We start from the raw sequence: 20,194 nt of genomic DNA on the forward strand, positions 1-20,194 counted from the left end.
CAAGACATTTAATTACATGTCCTTAAACAGTTGCGAGTGTCGATTAAGAGAGCCTCTTAAATCAATAGAGTACATGAAAGCAATTTAAAAACACGTGTGACCTTAAAGAAGGGGAAAACTTTTAAAGCAAAAAATATGCCTACAAAAATGCGGAATGTCATTTTACAATGAATCAGTCACTTTTGATTTATTCTTATACTAGCTGACAAACATTTTATGTACGTGGTTTGTTTCTTATCTATTCCGTTTTAAATAATAAAAAAAAATATTTTTTTTTCTAAAAATAAGAAAAAACGCTTGAGAGATCAGTGTTCCTGATAGTTATGAATTTTAACATTCTGATGCCTACCAGTATTCATTTTTTTTTTTACAATTGAAAAGAAATTGAAACCATCGCATGTCTTGTATATACATTCGAATCGATACAAGGACGTGATGTTTTTAGATTATTAACAACCACTCTCAGATTTGTTTCCGATAACTCAACAATGTCAAAAGTGCTAGAGTTTTCACTCAGTTACTGGTACCCGCCGCTTAATAAGCGAAATCTTGTTATCAAGACTCAAAATAACATCAAATTTAGGCAAATCTAAATATTTCCCTAATTCGATTCAAGTACGTCTACACATGCATGTTCTCATCTTTTATTTAACACTTACTTTTTTCATATTTTACATACAGTTTTTTAACTGATATGACTGAAATTTAAAGCAGGTGATGTCTGAAAACCTTAATGAAGTGGAACGAATCTGTAAAGAATCTACATTAATCTAGTTTAATATGGCTGCGCATACCAAATGAAATGACTCTATCTATGACATTTACAAAACAAGGAAATTGATATCAACTTTTAAATTAGATATGTTTCCGTGTCGAGCGATAAGTGGGGCAGATGCTATGACCCATTACGGTAACATTACCACCTACAGCATACATATAGAGAGTGGTTTAGATACCTGGAAACAATGATATCATATTGCAGTGTAATAACTCGGTATTGTGTAAGATTTTTTAGAGATAATAATCAAAGCATGGATTTCGAGTAGTAGAAACGTCCCTGATCAAACGCAATTAAATTAAATAAAATATACCACTATGACCGGTTATTTAAAGCTTATTATAAGAAATATAGAACCAATCAAGCTGTCTATTTTGTATGATATAAATCATATTTGAACTGAGGTTTCCGATTATTTTTAATTATTAGTCTAGTATAATTTTATTTCACGGATGTTTTCCTCTATTTTTTTATTAGCAGCAAGATAAATGAAAAAAAGGTAATAATAATGATAACAATACATCAATCAGCCTGCTTTACATTTTAATTTCAACATTCCCAGGCTATAAAATCATCCTTATGAATATTGACTTTCATTTGTCTTTTCATTATTTTAATCCATTATTTTTCATATTTGCTAGCTGAAAATCTACAATATGCCAAACAAACAAGCAACACCTCCCTCTATACGCCAGTATTGCATATTTGTCGACCAAAACTAAAGCAGCTGTATTTATACACCGAACACACTTTATCATGTATCAAGTTTACAATTTTTTTTTTTTTAATCCGAATTTAAAACTTTTCCGTCAGGGTCTGTAGGCATAATCTAAACCCTGGCCTGGCCCCATAGACCTGGCCTGGCCTCACTTTTGGCCTCAAATTTGGCTTGGTCCCAAATTTTGGCCTGGCCTCAAATTTTGGCCTCTTCTAAAAAATGTTGGCCTCAAATTTAAAAATTTACATTACTTTTTTAGAAATTGAAAATTCAATGCTTTTTTAATAATGAAGGATAAATCATATGGAGAAATGTTCATGAAAAGTGACCGCATGTTTAAGTTAAAATAATTTAATCAATGTATAAACAGACCCCCCCAAAAAAACTACTGTGGTTTCATCAATATTCGCTGAATACCAATTTTCATGGATTTCGTTGTTAAGTTTATCCATGAAATTAAGTGTTCATTGAAGTGCAATGTCTACTATCATTTTATATTGATAGGGTCATTGGCCACGAATTTACGTATCCTTGAAACTGTGATTTTCCTTAAATATTAATGACACCACAATATATGACATTCATATACAGCACTGCTCTTACTATTGTCAAGAAATAGATTATGCCAATACATATACCAAAACGATTAGCTTTAAAACGAAGACCCCCCCCCCCCCCATTTAAAAGATAAACATCAGTTTAAGAGACTGATCTGATTTAGGATTAATAAATGTCTAAAATATTTGTAAACTGGCACATAACCTGTCAACGCAGATCAAGACAAAATTACCTCCCTAGAAGAAATTCGATATCACCGTTTTCTGTCGCCAATCTGCTACATAGGGGGTCAGATTCATTGCCTGCCCTGTCATTTAACATTTCACACTGTCTAATTTAATAAATGTCGTTTGTGAATGACTGCAACATTGCATCCTCTGATAACCTGACTTAGTGATTTTCATCACCTCTTGATTAGAGTACAGTTGTGTTATTTGTATATTTAGGAGACATTGTTTTCCTATGGAGAATTCTCATTATCAGAGTTGGAACAAAATAAAAAAAATTGTGACCTTAGATGTTGGCTAGAATAAACAATTATTGACCGCCTCCATTATTTTTCTCTCAAAGAAGTTATTGATAAAAGAGGAGTTACATTGATGTTGTCTGATCCTGAGAGCAGTTTGGTCTACGTACATTGAAAAAAATCCAATGGTTACAGTGCTGCTATCGTGAAAGTTGACAAAACTATCCTATCCTATCCTATATCCTGCATCCTATCTTGCAAATAAGCTCTATCCTATCCTATCATATCCCATACCTTCAAAATATAGGAATGCAAGTTAAATGAAACGAAATTTAAGAATTAAATGATTTTATCAAATAATGTAGTACTCGAAATGAATAGTTAAATCTTAAAACCGAATATTCTTCGAGCGGGATAACTTACTTACCTATGCTACAGTAAAATTAAATTGTACGCGGGGTGGACACAATAGCGTTAACAAACAGGTAAGCGATTCGATTTTTGATTTTATTATATTTATGCATAACAAAAACGGATAAATAACTTCGATGCACATATTGAGGAACTGTTTAGTCACATATTTTCATAAAATTATTTTCTTATTCGGACAACTGAGCGTGATTATCATTATTCGAACGATTCGTTCGGCAATAAATGTAAACACGATCTGTAATTAAATAATTCCTTTAGGAAGTTTATATTGTTTAAAGTTAAACCACTCGGAATTTTTAAAAAATATATAAATTCTTAAGCATTTATAGCTAGCAAACATTTATTAATTCGATATGTTCAGGTTAATATCGCACAGAAATATGCGTCCATGTTATTGGGCATCGAAGAAATTATATGAAACGTGAAGCAATGTATGTTTCTTGTATACATGTTTATCTTTTAAAATGCCGAATTGGTCGTTTATAAATTCAAGCTTTTATTACTTTGCAGACTTTAAATGAAGTAAATACAGAAATCTATTTCTGACGTTGTCAATTCTTGCAGTAACTCCGTAGTTGCGTACGAATTGACAAAGATGTAGGGCCGACATTTTAGCGCACATCAATGTTATGCACCGCGTTCTTGATATAACAATTATTCTTAAATGGTTTAACTTGTAAAACGTATTAAATTGACATTGAAAATACATTGTTTAGCCAATTTGCGTTTCGCAAAATAACTCTGAAATTTATACTCGAATCTGATTGGCTACAGGATGCAGGATAGGATATGATAGGATAGAACTTAACTTTTATATTTCTATCATGTATTGTGCATCATGCATCCTATCCTATCCTTGTCAACTTTCAGGATAGCAGCACTGTATACAATGGCAGGGCAAAATCACATTCTTAAGTTCTTAAGAATTTAAAACAGACTGAATAAAAATCTAATGGAATGGATTACTCGACATACCTGTAGTCATAAATATACATTATTAGTACTATATTTTCAATTGTTACTATTAATTTCCATAGATTATCACTATAAGACACTCAAGCCATCAAGGGGCATGTTTAATGTCCATTGAAAATAAATCAATAAAATCAATAACATCATCAAACATGTAAAGAGATATAAAAATAAATTTGATGCAACAATTTTTATAGAGGCCACATTTGTTGCCATGCCAACTTTGAAGCCAGGCCAATGGGGCTAGGTCAGGCCAGTCCAGGTTTTAGAGTATGCCGGGTTTGTATACTTGCTTGCAGTCAAGAAGGGAGTGTCGTAGGTTTTCGGTTACTCATCTTTCTGCGAAAAGATTTTTTTTCGTATTTCGGCACAACAAGGGAATAACTACAGGGAAAGCACACGAAAGGAACAGATTTGCAAATTGAAAATGGTAGGTAATAGTTGTAAAAATAAACCAAGTATCTATGAATAATGGACGATCTTAAAACCTGTTGAGAAATGATGTGAATCAGTATCAATGTCTTTAAGAGGGCTGGATTTGTGCGGTCATTTTTAGGCTATATCTACCTCCTGAAGACGAAGAGTTCATTATAAAGATATATATTAAGAAAACGTATATTTTAAAGCCAAGCTGTTTCGATTTTTGCTTTTACAAAATATCGTCTATGCCCAAATATATATATATATATTAAAACATTAAGGCAGTTTTGAAGAGTAAATTGTTGACCTCGGCTTGATAACTGTTTGTGTAAGTTATGAAATAATTGCATTCATGTTTCAAAAAGCACCTCTTGTATAGATTCATTAAAACTATCACCTTACCATTTTTCACTACAAAGAAAAAACAAGCGTTTATTGTTAAGTTGTTTTACGCATCTAGATATCAAATTTCGTGTTTAACGGTCAAGCTTTACATCTGTCTAAATGAATCACAACTTTACCTTATTTTAGTTGCCTCTTTCCGTTATATGAAATAGTTAATACTTTTATTTGGTTGACGTTAAACGTTTTAGGATTCAGATCGCATTTAAAAAACAAAACAAGTTTTTATACAGTTGACCTATAAAGAGTAACGCCAGTTGCTTTCTTTTAATTTCGGCAATAAGATATTCCTGAGTTTCATTCTTTATATCCAGAAGAAAATATGCAGTTTTCTTTCTTTTCTGTTTTCTTTTTTTCTTGTGTATTTTGTTTTCAAGGTATTGGGGTATGGAATAATAGCAAGTGATAAATTAAATGAAAATACACCATTTTTAAAATCATTTCAGAAAATATAGCAGAAAACACTTCGCATTCACGTGATTATGTAAATCTCTTGAAGACCTGAGTGCAGAAATTGAGTCAATGTATTGAATACTTGTAATATATTGTGTTCGGTTTTTAATATAAAGTAAATTTACCTTAAGAATGCCCATGACATTTGTTTCCATAACAAAGGATTGTCAATTCATTTGTAATTTAAGGGGGTTCATTATTCAACAAATTAACAATCAAATCTACAAAAAAAGTTCATGTATGATTTGTTGACCTATAAACTATTATTTAGTAAAAAAAAATGTTACATTCTAAATTTGCATTCTTTAAATTTTCCTATATTTTTAAAAAAAGATCTTTTTCTAAAGGAGATCAATACAGCAAAAAATAGCCACGACCATCGAGCACTTTTAAGGGAGGATGCATAATCCACAGGTGTGCACTATGATTCAGATTTTTTCCGAAAATTCCTCTGAGATTGTTTACAGTTAAAATGACACATTGGGCTTTAAAGTATAAGAATAAAAAATGTAAACCAAAACCAGGCCGGATGATAATTACTACAATGTCACGCAGGATGAAGCAATGACACTAAATGATTTAAATTACATTTCACAAGTTGGTGGTTATTTTTTTTTTTTTTTACTCTACCCCATTTCCGAAAGAACTAAAAATAAAACAACCTTATCTCGTTGCATGAATGAAATCATGTTAAAAAAAATTTAAATAACGTATTACTAGACTTTGACCCGTGCGTGCACGGGTTGATATTGTATATATGATATTGGACATTTACGAAATAGATTCATCGACACCCCGTATTGTTGCTATTTAATTATGCTATTAAAGCTGACATGAATTCATAAATACGCATTATTTCCCTTTTATATCCGACTACAGCCATATAAGCTGTCGATTTCTATTGTTCTGCTCATGGCTACACACCCCTATATAAGGCCCAGAGCATTCAAGCTTCACCGCATTCAGGTATTTAACACACCCGAACACGTTACCTTGGACGAAAAGAGGTGTAGAAACGCGTTTTGAACAATACTAATATGACAACCACTGCACTGGCAAGGAATATACATTGACCGATGAAACAAGACAGACTGAAATCCATGCTGGCACATATACTTCTTCCAAAAATTGTAAAATCCTTGATAACTGTAGACCGTTTTCATTTTTATGCTATAACATTGCGCAACCACCTATGGTGGCAGATAGAGCAATGTCAATGATGGATTTCGAAACGGGGCGTTTTTGTAGGAAACGTTTAAAACGAGTCTATGTTACGTTGTAACTTTTTTGGATTTAGTACCATTTAGCTACTGTGTTGGATGTAGTGCCGCCGGGGGTTTAAAAAAAGATGCACACAAGTGTTCGATGTGCATAAGAAGTAAGGCGGTACTATCTTTGTAAACTAATAGGGATACTAGTACCTTGAAAATTCTTTCAACGATTAAATATATTTGTATTTTATTGATTGTTGTTTCCTTTATTCTTTATTACAAACATGTTACTACAATGTTTAGTTTATGCATTTAGAAGTCCGTGCAACCTGAATGCCTCGATCGGAAAGCAACCGACCGTAACTTTCTCGACCGGTATATATACCCCAATGGCAGTAGAGGAGCAATCGAAACTAATATGGCGACCATATGCTTTTATGAATTCAGGTCAGCTTTAATTTCACTACACTCTGCTTAGTTAGAATTATCTAACTGTGTCTCGGGACAGCCCTATACCACAGTTAAAAAGCCTCCCATATACAGTGTACCTGTAATGTAGCAAAAAAAAAGAGTCGCTCCAAAACGATTTTGGAGAAAACTAACGTCGCTGCATTGAAAATAACACTCAAATTATTCATTATAAAACATTTTGAGACTGTAAATACTTTTCATCAACAAATTTAATTCATATTAATGAAGAAATCAACACAAGGAAATTTCAACGTATTTGTAATATCGTTTCTGAGTTTATCCATGCAAATGTGGAAACCAAAACTAAAGAGCCTCCTGTGTTTTAGCATGAATGTAGTGTGCATGCGCAAGATTGTAAAGTCCGAAAAAGCTATATGATTTCCGGATTTTTAAAGACATATTTGTTAAGTATTAATAAGCGAAGCTTGATTGAGAAATAATAAAATCAAATTTGTAATCTTCAAATGCCAAAAATGTTTTAAATATATAAAACAAATGACGGTACTCTTCCGATTTCTCGGTAATAAAGCCCCAACAATTCGAGTCTATTCTTTTAATATAATAGTATATATTTTCTATAAGATTGAAATGCTGTATTTATAAATAATCGACGCTACATATATGGCTGATGGCATTCAATTTGACCGATGCGCCTTTTAAAGATCAATTCTATGTAAGAATCAATGATTTATAAAAGGGTCTGGCCACGCAAAGTCACCAATTTTCCTTATATTTCATACATGGACACACCTAGATGTAAAACGCAAAAAACCACTAAAAGTTGGTTGCTATGGGTAACCGTTGCCATGGTAATCAAGGCTAGAGATGGGAAAATAGCAAAAATTACCTACTTTGAAGCCATATTAGAAGGTTTTGCCCACTAATGTAAACTATCAAAGACATAAAACAGCCTATTTTCCTATTTTCAATTATTTAATTATATAAGAAAATTGATGGAGAAACCAATACTTTTAAAATGTTACCATGGAAACCGATACAAATTTTTGAAATCAGTTTTCTTCTAAATGGGAAACTGTTAAATTTTTACATCCATATACATGTTTATGCAATATATATATATATATATATATATATATATATATATATATATATATATATATATATATATATATATATATATATATATTATCATGAAAATTGACATCCGTTGCTATGGCAACAAGGCCAAATATTAAGAAAATAAAATGAGAAAATTAAGATTATTTTGATATGCTTTCATTCCTGATTTTAGATTTTTTTTGCAATTGTTTTAGTTGGAACAGGTAAAAATATATCTAAATTTTCATTATACACCACAAAAACCTTTGTTATGCAACAGAGAAATGTTGTTGCTATGGAAAATTAGGTTGCGCAAAAAATCACACAGAAATTCTTACTTTATGAAAAGTCCATAGCAACGGCAGTTATTTTTAGAAAATTTCAGAATTTTTTCAAGTGTCATTAAAGTTAAGGACATACTTTATTTTTTCTCACCATTTGATTTGATATATTTATTAATTATATCTGAATAATATCCATTTAAAAATGCCTAAAAATATTATAATTTTCCTTATTCTTAAGCTTGTTACCATAGCAACGGTTCTCAATTTTCATATTTAGATTTTTAATTGCACAATCATAATCGTGTCTACCAAAAAATCCAAGATTTGCACTTTTTATTCAAACTGGATGAAGAAAACATATTTTAAAATTTCTGTTTAGTAACCATGGAAACGCTCTAAAAATGTGCGTTTCTCCATGATATATTTTGTTTCATTTGAAAAATGACAACTATTTTTAATAATACATTCTACCCTGGAAACCCCAAGTTCTGCACATTACTCACAATATGTTCTCAAATAAGCATTAAAATGCCATTTTTACATCTTTACCATCGGTTACCATGGCAACGGGACCACATAGCAACAAACAAATGGTGTTAGGCTTTTTTACTCACCAAAGTCTATCAAATTGTCAAGTATGAAGAAAATCCGTGACTATGCGTGGCCACCGAATTTTGATTCTTACATATAATTGGTCTTAAAAGTATAAATTTCTTATATTCATTCCATCACAACTATAAACGACAAGAAAAATAATTCGTAAAAATTTGCCTTCTTATCCCACTATCTATTAAAATAATCGATTGTAAAGTCAGTCTTCACTGAATCAAAATTCTAAGTGTTTCCCTAAATTTTGCCAAGAGCTTACTTTTGGATTGTTTTTGGTAGCTGATTGAAATGACAATACACATATCGAATAAAGAAATGACGTTTTATTTGGATCGCATAATATTAGCAAAATTGTCGGATTTCAAAGCTGAAAAATATGAATTTATTTTTTTATAAAATGATAGTTTATAGCTTTAGACATATCTGAAAAAAATTGGAAAATCTGATAGTTAATTTGCTGCCCATCAAGTTTCTTTAAGTGATTTCTTACACTTAATAAAGTTCTAAAATTAGGTCAACTGACATATTACTTAAAGGTGAAATGGTGACTGAATGGCAAAGCTGTACATATTTCTAGACCTTTCAGTTAACCTTCATCTATTTTGTTTTCATCGTAGTTATTTTCTGAGAGATAACGAATGTAAAATTAGAACGGACCATTCCGATTCCTTATTTGGCTTACATGTAGCATCACTGTTTACAAGGTCAAACATATCATATTTATTTTTTTATTATCATGAAGTGTTATCAGAAAACATTAAAGGTCAAAAGTCATAATAATGACGTAATAATGATATCACAAAATACGGATCTGATTATAGCTTGATCTTACTTTCTCTATTTACCATGCCCCAGTGTAAAACACTATAGTTTATGATTAAATGAATCTGCAAAATATGATTTTTTATCATTATCATTTTTATCATTTCTCTTCACAGACACTTTTTGATAACCTTGTAAGAGTGGTTCTAGTCCTTCTTATCGTACAGAGATCTGCTGATGGATTTGTTTGTGAAAAAGACGTTGATCATTGTCACACATCGCTTATACTAGACAATGCTTTTACAATGATTGACCCGAATATTGGACCGGTCTTCGTAGATAACGGCACTCTTTACCCAGTATTGTCGCCTGGCACAGAAGTTCCAACTGAAGACGTTATCACCGCAGATGGCTGGAACACCACATTGCCATTGTTAGCGGCTAATAATTCTATGCCAGGACCTCCAATATTTCTTTACCAAAACCAGACTATAACGATCATTGTCCAGAATAATTTGATAAACGAAGCCGTCACAATCCACTGGCATGGAATAGACCAACTGGGATGGCCAGCAATGGACGGAGTGGCATTTGTTACTCAATGCCCGATTTTACCTGGCCAATACTTCAACTATACGCAGCACAGTTAAGGCTGGAATTTGGAGGCGGGGCTTATTTTGATCAACTTTGAACTCATGAATATTCATTAGATATGTAATTTAACGTAAATAGCATCTGTTAATGGTAGTTGATTAGTTTTTGGATTTAATTTCTTGTTGAAGAGAGTTAAATCAAATATTAAACCCCTCATTGTGCAATAATGATCTTTATTTACTTTTTTTCAATGAAAACATTAATTGTCGTTTGGTTCTGATCCGCTCCCTTCCGACGCTTGTATCGATCCGTGACGTGTCGACTATTTTTAGCTGGTAGCAAAATGGCAGGCATGGATGTAAACATGTGCGCCGAGATGTTGTGGATTGATACTATGCGTGTGGATGTCGAACTATGCAGGAGATATGGTAAGTATTGGTCAAATCATTTCATAAACTAACGCAAACAGTATGATAAAGAATGTAAACGCAGTACTTATTGTGTGCTGAAACAACAAAGTGATGTACGGATTGATAACGTTATGTGTTTTCATACGACCACATGTTGTAAATAATTATGAAGTTTTATTACTTTTCAAAGCACTAGCATGTCATTTTGTTACACAAATGATTATGTATATCTATACTTTAATTGCATATAACTTTTTATTTTAAAAAATATTTAAAGAGTATTTAAATCCAACTTGTTGAAAACGTCTTGGACAAATAAATGTCGATGGCGATTTATCAGCTATTCCCCATGACATCAGATTTTACCTGAATGCACAACCTTCCAGTTCCACATTGATTATTTATCAGCGACGCCTTACATGTATCAATGTAGATGATAAGTAGTGCCACTGTTTTAGACTGTGTTGGTATATTTACATGGACTGGTATATAATCAATATTTTAATTTTTGCATGTGTACCAATTAATTAAAAGAAATCATTTTTACTCTGACAAATTGCCTTAAAGTATCACTTCAGGCTTCAGGATCATGAAAGAATATTAGACTAAGTCAAAATTTCAGGCAACCATAATATTATTGTTCATCATAAAATATCGATTAAAATTTGTAATTGACAAATCTATATCAAGACAATGTTAGTAGCATTTCAATTTTGTCAGTGATTTCAATCTAGAGGCGTTAAGACAGTGTACAATTTTTGACTTAAGTCTAAGATTGCTTCATGATCCTGAAGCCTGACTGCTGATCCATGTGGCTTCAAATGAAAATGTCACTGCTTAGCTTGTTTACATTGAAATTGAATAGTCTTAATATTTATTTAGAATTAATTTCAATATAACAGTGTGTCATAATTTATATTACCAGTATATGTAAAATTATGGTCTAGAATAAAAAAAAGATGATACAAGATAGGTTAATTGTTGTGAGAATTATTACCTCTGAGTCTCTAATATTGTATTGTTTTGCTGACCAGTCTTAACTATCAACATGATCATGCAGGTTGTTTAACATGTTTAATTTATCAGAACAATTTTAAATGAAAGGTGCGGGGTACCCGTGTCATCTTAAATATCAACATGATCAGGTTTTTTAACACGTTTAAATTATCAGAACAATTTTTAAATGAAATTATTTGTCAGGCGCATTGACTGTCCTTGCAGACAATTAAAGATTTTTTTCAAAGCAATACAGTTATCTTTGTTAGGTAACATTACATTGTTATTGGCTACAACTAGATTGTCATCCCCTTCATTCAACTCGCATCATGCAATTACTGTGCACCCTGCTTTCAATGACAGGGATCAGTCAAAACATTTCGTTGAGACTTATCTGAAGTTAAGGCGGCTATGTCGATTCAAAGCTTTTATGTAGTGCACTGTAAAATTTTGACTTTATTTGTTTTAATTGACCGGAATACATAATCTAGAAAGAAAAAGAGTGATAGCCTTGAGGTTTCAAAATAAGAGGTGCTATGTTTTGTTTTTCACACCTTTATTAGCTGATCGCCAGCCTCAAAGACTTCATACTTATCAACTATTACTTGTATCGCTGCATAAAATTTGAGTTCAAGTCTAAATAACTGGTAATTTTTATGATTTCATTTACGCTGTACCTTATACATGTATTTCATTTGTAGACTCCTATACTACTTGTGTTGTGTAGAAGAGGTGAAAGATGCGGGGTACCCGTGTCATGGTGTTTGATTCCATATGATGTATGCTCCAGTGACTCATTACAATCAACTGCTTCAGCCCCTAAGTTGAATTTATCAAATTGCATTTAACATGTTTTTGGTAAGATTTAAAAATACAGTGCCTTACATATATATTTTCTGTGGGTGGAGACTACACTGCATGTATTTGTGTGTTTTCATTCTGCTGGAAATGTAATTAAACTTGCTTTGAGAGTATGCACTATATCGCAAACATTGATTGCTTAGCATTATCCCTTGACGATAAAGATTGTTTTAATAGGGGGGGGGGGGGTTCTTTCTGCTATTGTAAACATTTATATCTAAGTCATCTTGGAGTATTAAGTTCTCTTGATTTTATTTAGTATATTGGGAACATTTGTTAATTGCCACAAGAAAATCTGTAATGTTAATAATAATATATATTTATATTTAATATATAAAGAAATCAAAATTTAGGAAGAAAGAACATAAAATATATGTACATGTAAATGTCCAAGTGGCATTTCCAATTATTCTTCTATGTAACGGTGTGTTTTTTCACAGAGGCTACATGTAACTCTTTGCTCATAGGGTTGTATTTTATCAAAAAAGATTTCTCAGGGTGAAAGTTCATTTTTCGTCATTTGACATTGTTTAGTTTATACTGTTGTAAAGTGCAAGTGCTAAAATATATAATGTTAATACCGGTATGTTAAACTTTGTAGGCTTATCCGTGAGACCATCTGTATCAATTGGTGAATTGGCTGGTTCTACCTCCCTATGTTCCTGCCTGTTACCCAGCTTTTCCTATGTGGAGACCATCGGCATAATTTTGTATGAGGAAAACAATTATGTGCATTGATAACCTCCGAACAGAAATATCAACATGATTATATATGTTAATTATACATATACAAACCTAATCTTAGTACATGTATTAATATGTTGAATCTGAGCTAAGGATTTTGCAACTCTTGGTGTTTTTTTTTAAATTATTAGCAATGATATTTAAATCTTAAACAGTCAAAATTAATGTTCATATGCAAATATTATTTATTTAAACCATTATTTATTTGTTAACAGTTTCCTGACTATGAGTTATTTTTTCAATATTCCCTTGAAAATTGAATAATAAATGTTTGAAAATCTATGTATTTGATGTTGTGATCAACACTCAAAATCTAGGAATTTACATTTTTGTTCATGTATTGTTGTTTGAGTATTTGTTTATTAAGAAGGGGGTGAGGGTAAGAGTTTTGTGCTTGTCCTTTCTTAAAAACTAACAGCAATGTTGAGGAATACTTTCAAAAAAATAAACAGCAATTTTGAAAGAGAATGTGTTTTAAAATATATTTCATTTACCAATTATTGATTTAGGTAAAAAATAAAATGAAAAAATGCACGGCTTTGATTGTCGCCGATTACATGCACGGATCTTTTTTTTGGGGGGGGGGGGGGGGGTGGTCAGCTAGAGGGAACCAGATCCCCCCTGCAAAATTCAAATTTATTTAAATTACATTACAAAATTATACCTTGGACCACCCCCTTCCTGGCAAACTCAAATAACTGTCGGACCCCCCCCCCCCCGGAAAAACTTTCTGGATCCGCGCATGGAATATAAAGAGGTAATGCATGTCGTAGTTATCTCTCATGTTTTTATTTCTTTTGATGAATTACTGACCCACGCTGTCACTTGAAATTTATAAATGTATAATAATTATTTCTACTTAAGTTACAATTTTGCCTCCAGCAATACAACCAAGGGAAAATATCGCAAAATGCTCGTAATGTAATTCACATTTCCCGCAACACTATATCCACAGAGTTATTTCCCTTAGCCGAAATCTAGATCGGCATTGCGTTTGAAAAGGGGGTTAAGTTAAGGAAAATACATGTACATCATCTTCAACGCATTTTCGCAAGGGCATAACCTGCATGGATACTTTTGATATTTTACACAGTGATCAAGAAGGTTTTGAGGTAACTGAAAAATGCTGCTGCTTTGTTTCATTCTCCGGATTTGTCTTATTCGTTGATGAAAAATGACGTGATACCCCCGTAAATGATGGATTGTCGAGTGTATTTTTGGAAATGGCGTTGTAATTAACTCGATTCCATTAAAGCAGCAGTGATTTTTGGGTGAAGGAGATCACATTTTACTTATACATGCAAAACAAATAAATGTACAACGGGGGTATGCCCTTGCGATATTGAAAAATATGTGTGACATAGAAAATGTCTATAAATATCGATGTCACGTGATAGGCACGTGATGACGGTAAATGCACATGTGTGTCGTAACACATGGGTCACTTGAGTTAAGCTAATATTATTATGGGAAAAGCTGTATGCGAGTTTTGATTAATACGACCATCATATTTGTAGCTCGTTTTTGATGACATATTTCTTGGTAATTTAAGCATATGCAACCTTAACAGTGCTGCGTACGTTTCAGCCTCGTTTCAGTGGTACTTATTGGTATCATTCCCATGTAGGAAATCAACGAGATATGGGTCTTTTTGGGGCGTTTATTGTCCTAAAACATGAGGAAGAAGTTCCAATCAAAAACCAGCACATTGTCCAATTGCAAGAATGGAACCACGAGTTCGGGCCAATTACGTTACTGAAAGCAAATTTGAATAACACGTCTAGTTCCTCTGAATCTATTCTGATTAACGGAAAGGGCGAATTTGAAAATAACAAGGCACCGCTCGAGATCTTTCATTTAGATAAAAGTGACAACCATTTGTTTCGGATGATAGGAGTTGGATCAGCAGATGTGCTTCTATTCTCAGTTCCCGGAATACCTCTTATTGTTAAAGAAACTGACGGATATCCATTCGTTCCTCACACAGTTGATGAAATAATAATTTATCCGGCCGAGCGATACGACTTCGAACTTGACTTGGCAAATGCTACAGAAGGGGTTTACAACATTACTGTACAACTGTTAACAGGAAAATACCTTGAGACACGACAAAATATTTTTGGACTGGCTTTGATAAACATCACCAATGTATTTTCACTTCCAGTTAATTCATCTACTTCCAAAAGCGATATGAAAACTATTCTGAATTGCCCATTCGAAGTCTTCCCCAATGACGCCAAAATCAAATGCATACCAGTTTCTTTTTTGAAATCTCGACCCTCCTTTAAACTAGAGTTTGACATATTACCTCCCACTCAGGAAACTTTTACTCACTTTTTAAATTTTGGGTTTCCTAAAGATAAGAAATATAGTTCTATTAATGGTCGAAAATTTATTTGGCCGACTGTATCGGCTCTTACGCAACCTTCAGAACTCGACACTTCATGTGCAGATTGTAATGCCGAAACCTCATGTGAATGTACCCATGCACTCAATTTAAAGTCCGGCTCGGAAATCATTATGGTCCTGTCAAACATTGGAACCGGTGCAGTTATTACACATCCAATACACATGCATGGTCATACTTTTGAAGTACTTAAAACGGGATTTCCTACCGTCAATAAAACTGGCTTTCTTATTCCAAACAACGACATAAAATGTAGCCCGACACTTCCAAATGATAAAAGTCAGTGCAACAACGCAACCTGGAGAAATTCAACGTGGATGGAGTATCGTAACATTCCAAATATCAATGTCGAGAATCCAGTGCGAAAGGACACAATCGTTGTTCCGTATGGAGGCTATTCCATATTAAGGATCTGGGCAACAAATCCTGGAGTCTGGTTCATGCATTGTCATATAGATCGACATATGATTGAAGGAATGGCTCTAATGCTGAACGAGTCCTTTGAAAATATAGGCGATTTGCCAAAAGGGATGCAAACATGCCATAACTTTAAAAACCAGCCTCCAGCTCAACAAAGTTCCTTTCAGGCTTCAGAAAAGAATATAAGTGGTTTGTATATATATATCCATAATAGCATTTTTGCGTTGTTTGATTTTAGGTATTGCAAACGAGTTTCCACAATTTTGTCTTCCTAGTTTAAGTGAAATCTATAAAACATGTGTTAAGTCATCCAAACGAATTCCGGAGACTTATTGTTTTTGAACGGTTTCTTCTTCTTCTCCTTTTTTGCCTCTGAAAATTGTCCATCGCGTTTCTCAGAAATGGCTGAACAGAATTATACAAACTCTAGGATATGAAAGACGTGTATATATTGTGGTGCACACTGTTTTAACTTTTTTTTAATTTGGGGTTGGTTTTTTTATTTTTCATTTTCATTTTTTTGGACGGGGGGTGAGGGGGTTGGCAAAAGGGGGTGGGTTCGAATTCTGAATCCTTTGGGGAAAAATATACCCTATATTGTAAATGGTTATAACTTGAAAACTGTTAGAGACATCGATATATGGTCTTCAGATGCATTCATTGAGTGTTATGGGCAATATATATGGTACATAAGATATGGTCCCTTGGGTCATCCCCAACCCCCAAGTTTGGAGAATTGCTGGATATCATAAAATCCGTTAACATCGCCACCCCTAAACTATTTATACTTTATTCTTGTGTAATGAGGCATCATATAGTATATATGATATGGCCATATCGGATGGTTCCGTCCCCCCTGAAACAGAAAGTACCCCAACATCTCAAAATCCGTTCAGATACCCACCCTAAACCATATAAATATTATTGTCTTTGTGTTAAGGGGCATAAATGTTATATAGTCAATGGGCCTCGGGATGGTTCTCACCCCCCTCTGAACATAAGTGCCCAAATATCTTGAAAACAGTTCAGATCTCCACCCATGAATAATACACAATCGTGCTCTTTGGGTCATGTCATTTCACCCAATTTACAGTAAATGACCCCGGGGAACACTGTTCATCATCTTTCTGAAATAGAATTAATCAAGTATCTTTTTGTCAGTAAAGTTTGGCCCATAAGGGTCATTCCTACCCCAAAACGATGGCCTCGTTCGTTTGAGACACTTTATAATCGCCCATATTATAACTTTATTTTGTAAATCAATTGCATTTATTTAATCTGTTGTCACAGTGATTTTAATTGTAATTTCAGAAATGTCGTCTGCAACAATTGGCTTCATTGTGACGTCAGTGATTTTGTTTCTAGCGCTCGTCATTCTGTGTCTCATTCTAAGGAGAAAGAATCGAACAATAAAACAACTAAGACAAAGCAGTGATATGCGAAGTAGCATGGATATTCATGTACCAGTGAGCATGGAAACAACAATGGGCATAGATTCACCAATAATCATGGGTGAACCAATGAGCACGGATATGACAATAGGCAGTGGATCTGGCAGGATGTAAATTACCAATATGTGGATGCGCAAGAAGATGTAAGCAAAATACATTGTTTTACAGCGAACATAGAGAAATGATCTGCAATCGCTCTGCTGGCTATTTCAATGATACTCGCATACATTTGACATTATACGCACAGTTCCTTATAGATTTATCATGAAAGTAACAACAGTTTTGGGAGCTTTCTGAGAAGGCAGGACTGGATATTTTCGGAGCGCGTACAAAGTAAATCAATATGAAAAATCGCTTGACCACATTTGCTTGAAATACTATTAGATAACTGCTAGTCTTCAACAAAAATGGCTGACTTTTGAAAAAAAAAAATGTTTGAAGGCAATATCCTGATCAAATTTGTCAATTGTTGCGATACTGTGTTTGTTTATATGGAACGTTTATTTTTATTTTTTTGCCCACGTTTGACAAACAAGTGATTTGATGTATTTCACACACGCTCTTGTATCAAATTATAATTATAACTCATCAATTATGCGGATACATGAAACGTTAATGTTATTATATAGTATTGCTGGTATTGCATGTTCATTGGCCGATAGTCTACAGTACATTGTATTTAAAATGTAAAAGTCCATTAGGAATCCAGAGAAAAAAAAAGTTACCTCTTAAAACAGAACAAAAGTGAAATCTACATATATTTAAAACTAATCTTTTATTTTTGCTAGCATAATGTGTTATCTATATCTCTACCTCGCGTATTGTTTTCTATGAATGATGATATAAATAGATAAGTGAAATAATGTTCTTTATGTAGCTGGCTTGGTGTTTGATACTAATGAATAATTTCATGCAGTATTGGTTCTTCAGTGTAAGAATTGTAAACAATACAACATTTATTAGTAATTACATAACAAACATACATTAATTTTATTCACAAATCAATGTTAGTAAATAATAAAAATTATTTCTGATACCAAAAGAAAATATTATTTTGATATTTTACCGAAACATGTAAACAAACTTGGCGCTTTACTTTACTTTATTGTACAAAGGAGAATAACTCTAAGTTACTAATGACACACAATTCTAAGGGTGCAACAAATATTTCCAATAGAAACAATTTAGGTAGTAAATGGAAACTATTTGATCAAAATACAGTATTGAACTATTGACACTAAGGGGCCATCATTATCAAAGTAACCTTTCACTACACATGGGTCAAAATCGCGCCATGTATAAAATTCACCCTAGTAACACTTGTACGTTAATGCTCTAAATACAGAGTAATCGTTATGTCTACAAATATATCTATAAACAAGATCAAGGGCGTTAACGTTACAGAAGGCATAAATACATATGCATATAATTGTAAAATACCTTGTTCTCCTCACGAAGTCTCTAAGCGTTACAGCGTTTGTTTATCGTTCTCGTTAAAAACAGAGATGCTGGGCGGATGTTACATAATAAAGTTTTACAGGACTCAAAAAAAAAAAGAAAAATTGCCAATCCGGAATTAATTACATAAAATCATACATACATGCAATAAACAAATTGTTAATAACCTGTATCTGGATGTCATACTTGTTAGTTGTTCGTTGTCTTTACTGGTCTATCATTTGAAGCTGTTAAATGCTACTATCCACTCATCTGGGACATGTTCATCTAATGTCTGCTCATAAGTATTCCTGCAAATACGAATGAAATTAGTCCCCAAAATAACAGCCACAATCTTTGAATAATTAGTCTGAGGAACTACAAAAGCAGGTATGACATAAGATGAGTTACCAAAAAAGGGTACACAAGTTTCTAACTCTACATAACTACGTATAATGCCGTAAACTACTCAAATATTAGATACTTATTTACAGTTTAGATATAATTTGTACATTTAAAGAGAGAGGGAGAGAGAGATTATACCATATCATTGCACGTTTGACGCCGTACATTACTAATTAGATTCATAACATGTTGTTAAATGTTTGAAAACATAATAATTTTACACATATTTCCTGAGGGTTTTTAATTATCAATAAAGTGTTTCCTTGTATTTCTTGTACTAACAATTGCACCAAATATTGAACGATATATATATCAGGGATTGCATAATTAAAAAAAAATGCAATTGAGCATAATTAATTACAATTTTTAAATGATTAAAAGTAATTGGTAATTGAGATTGCCTTTAATTAAAATCAGTTGAATGTATTTCAATACATTCTAAAAAAAATATCATGTATTCTCCATTTCTTTCAAATTCCATTATTTTTGTTCTCCAAGTTAAATCTTTAAATGGGATATTTAAATAATGTGTCGTTTGTATACCTGTTTGACACTAGATTGTGTTGTTGCAATAGTAACTTATCTAAAATGTGTAATATGTTTATACGATATGACACACGGCAAATGGCAATAGCTAAAGGTCTACTTTTACTCAGGTGCGAACTCTTCTTATACACAAAAGCAAAAATATTGAAAAAAAATGGTATAGAAAAAAAAACTTCAGACTAAAACTTGAACACTGGTTGAATTATTGTTTACTGAACTAAACTAAATTGAATGGAATTAATTATATGACTTTGCATGTAACAATGTAATTGACACAATTATCGTGGATTTGAAATTATTGAATTATAATATAGAATGTTTATGAAGC

General features: G+C 32.7%; 1 protein-coding gene and 1 long non-coding RNA gene across 2 annotated transcripts in view; both read left to right on the forward strand.

Annotated features, from left to right (window-relative positions):
- Nucleotides 1–20,194, forward strand: part of LOC128174347 (multiple epidermal growth factor-like domains protein 11) — a 118,015-nt gene that overhangs the window by 85,796 nt on the left and 12,025 nt on the right. The window lies entirely within an intron of this gene.
- Nucleotides 10,359–13,754, forward strand: LOC128172499 (uncharacterized). Its single transcript, XR_008242263.1, has 3 exons — nucleotides 10,359–10,617; nucleotides 12,297–12,453; nucleotides 13,058–13,754. It is a non-coding gene; the product is annotated as an uncharacterized LOC128172499 (long non-coding RNA).

The sequence above is a fragment of the Crassostrea angulata genome, chromosome 2 (genome assembly GCF_025612915.1).
Source record: "Crassostrea angulata isolate pt1a10 chromosome 2, ASM2561291v2, whole genome shotgun sequence".
In the NCBI taxonomy this organism is placed as follows: Eukaryota; Metazoa; Mollusca; class Bivalvia; order Ostreida; family Ostreidae; genus Magallana; species Magallana angulata.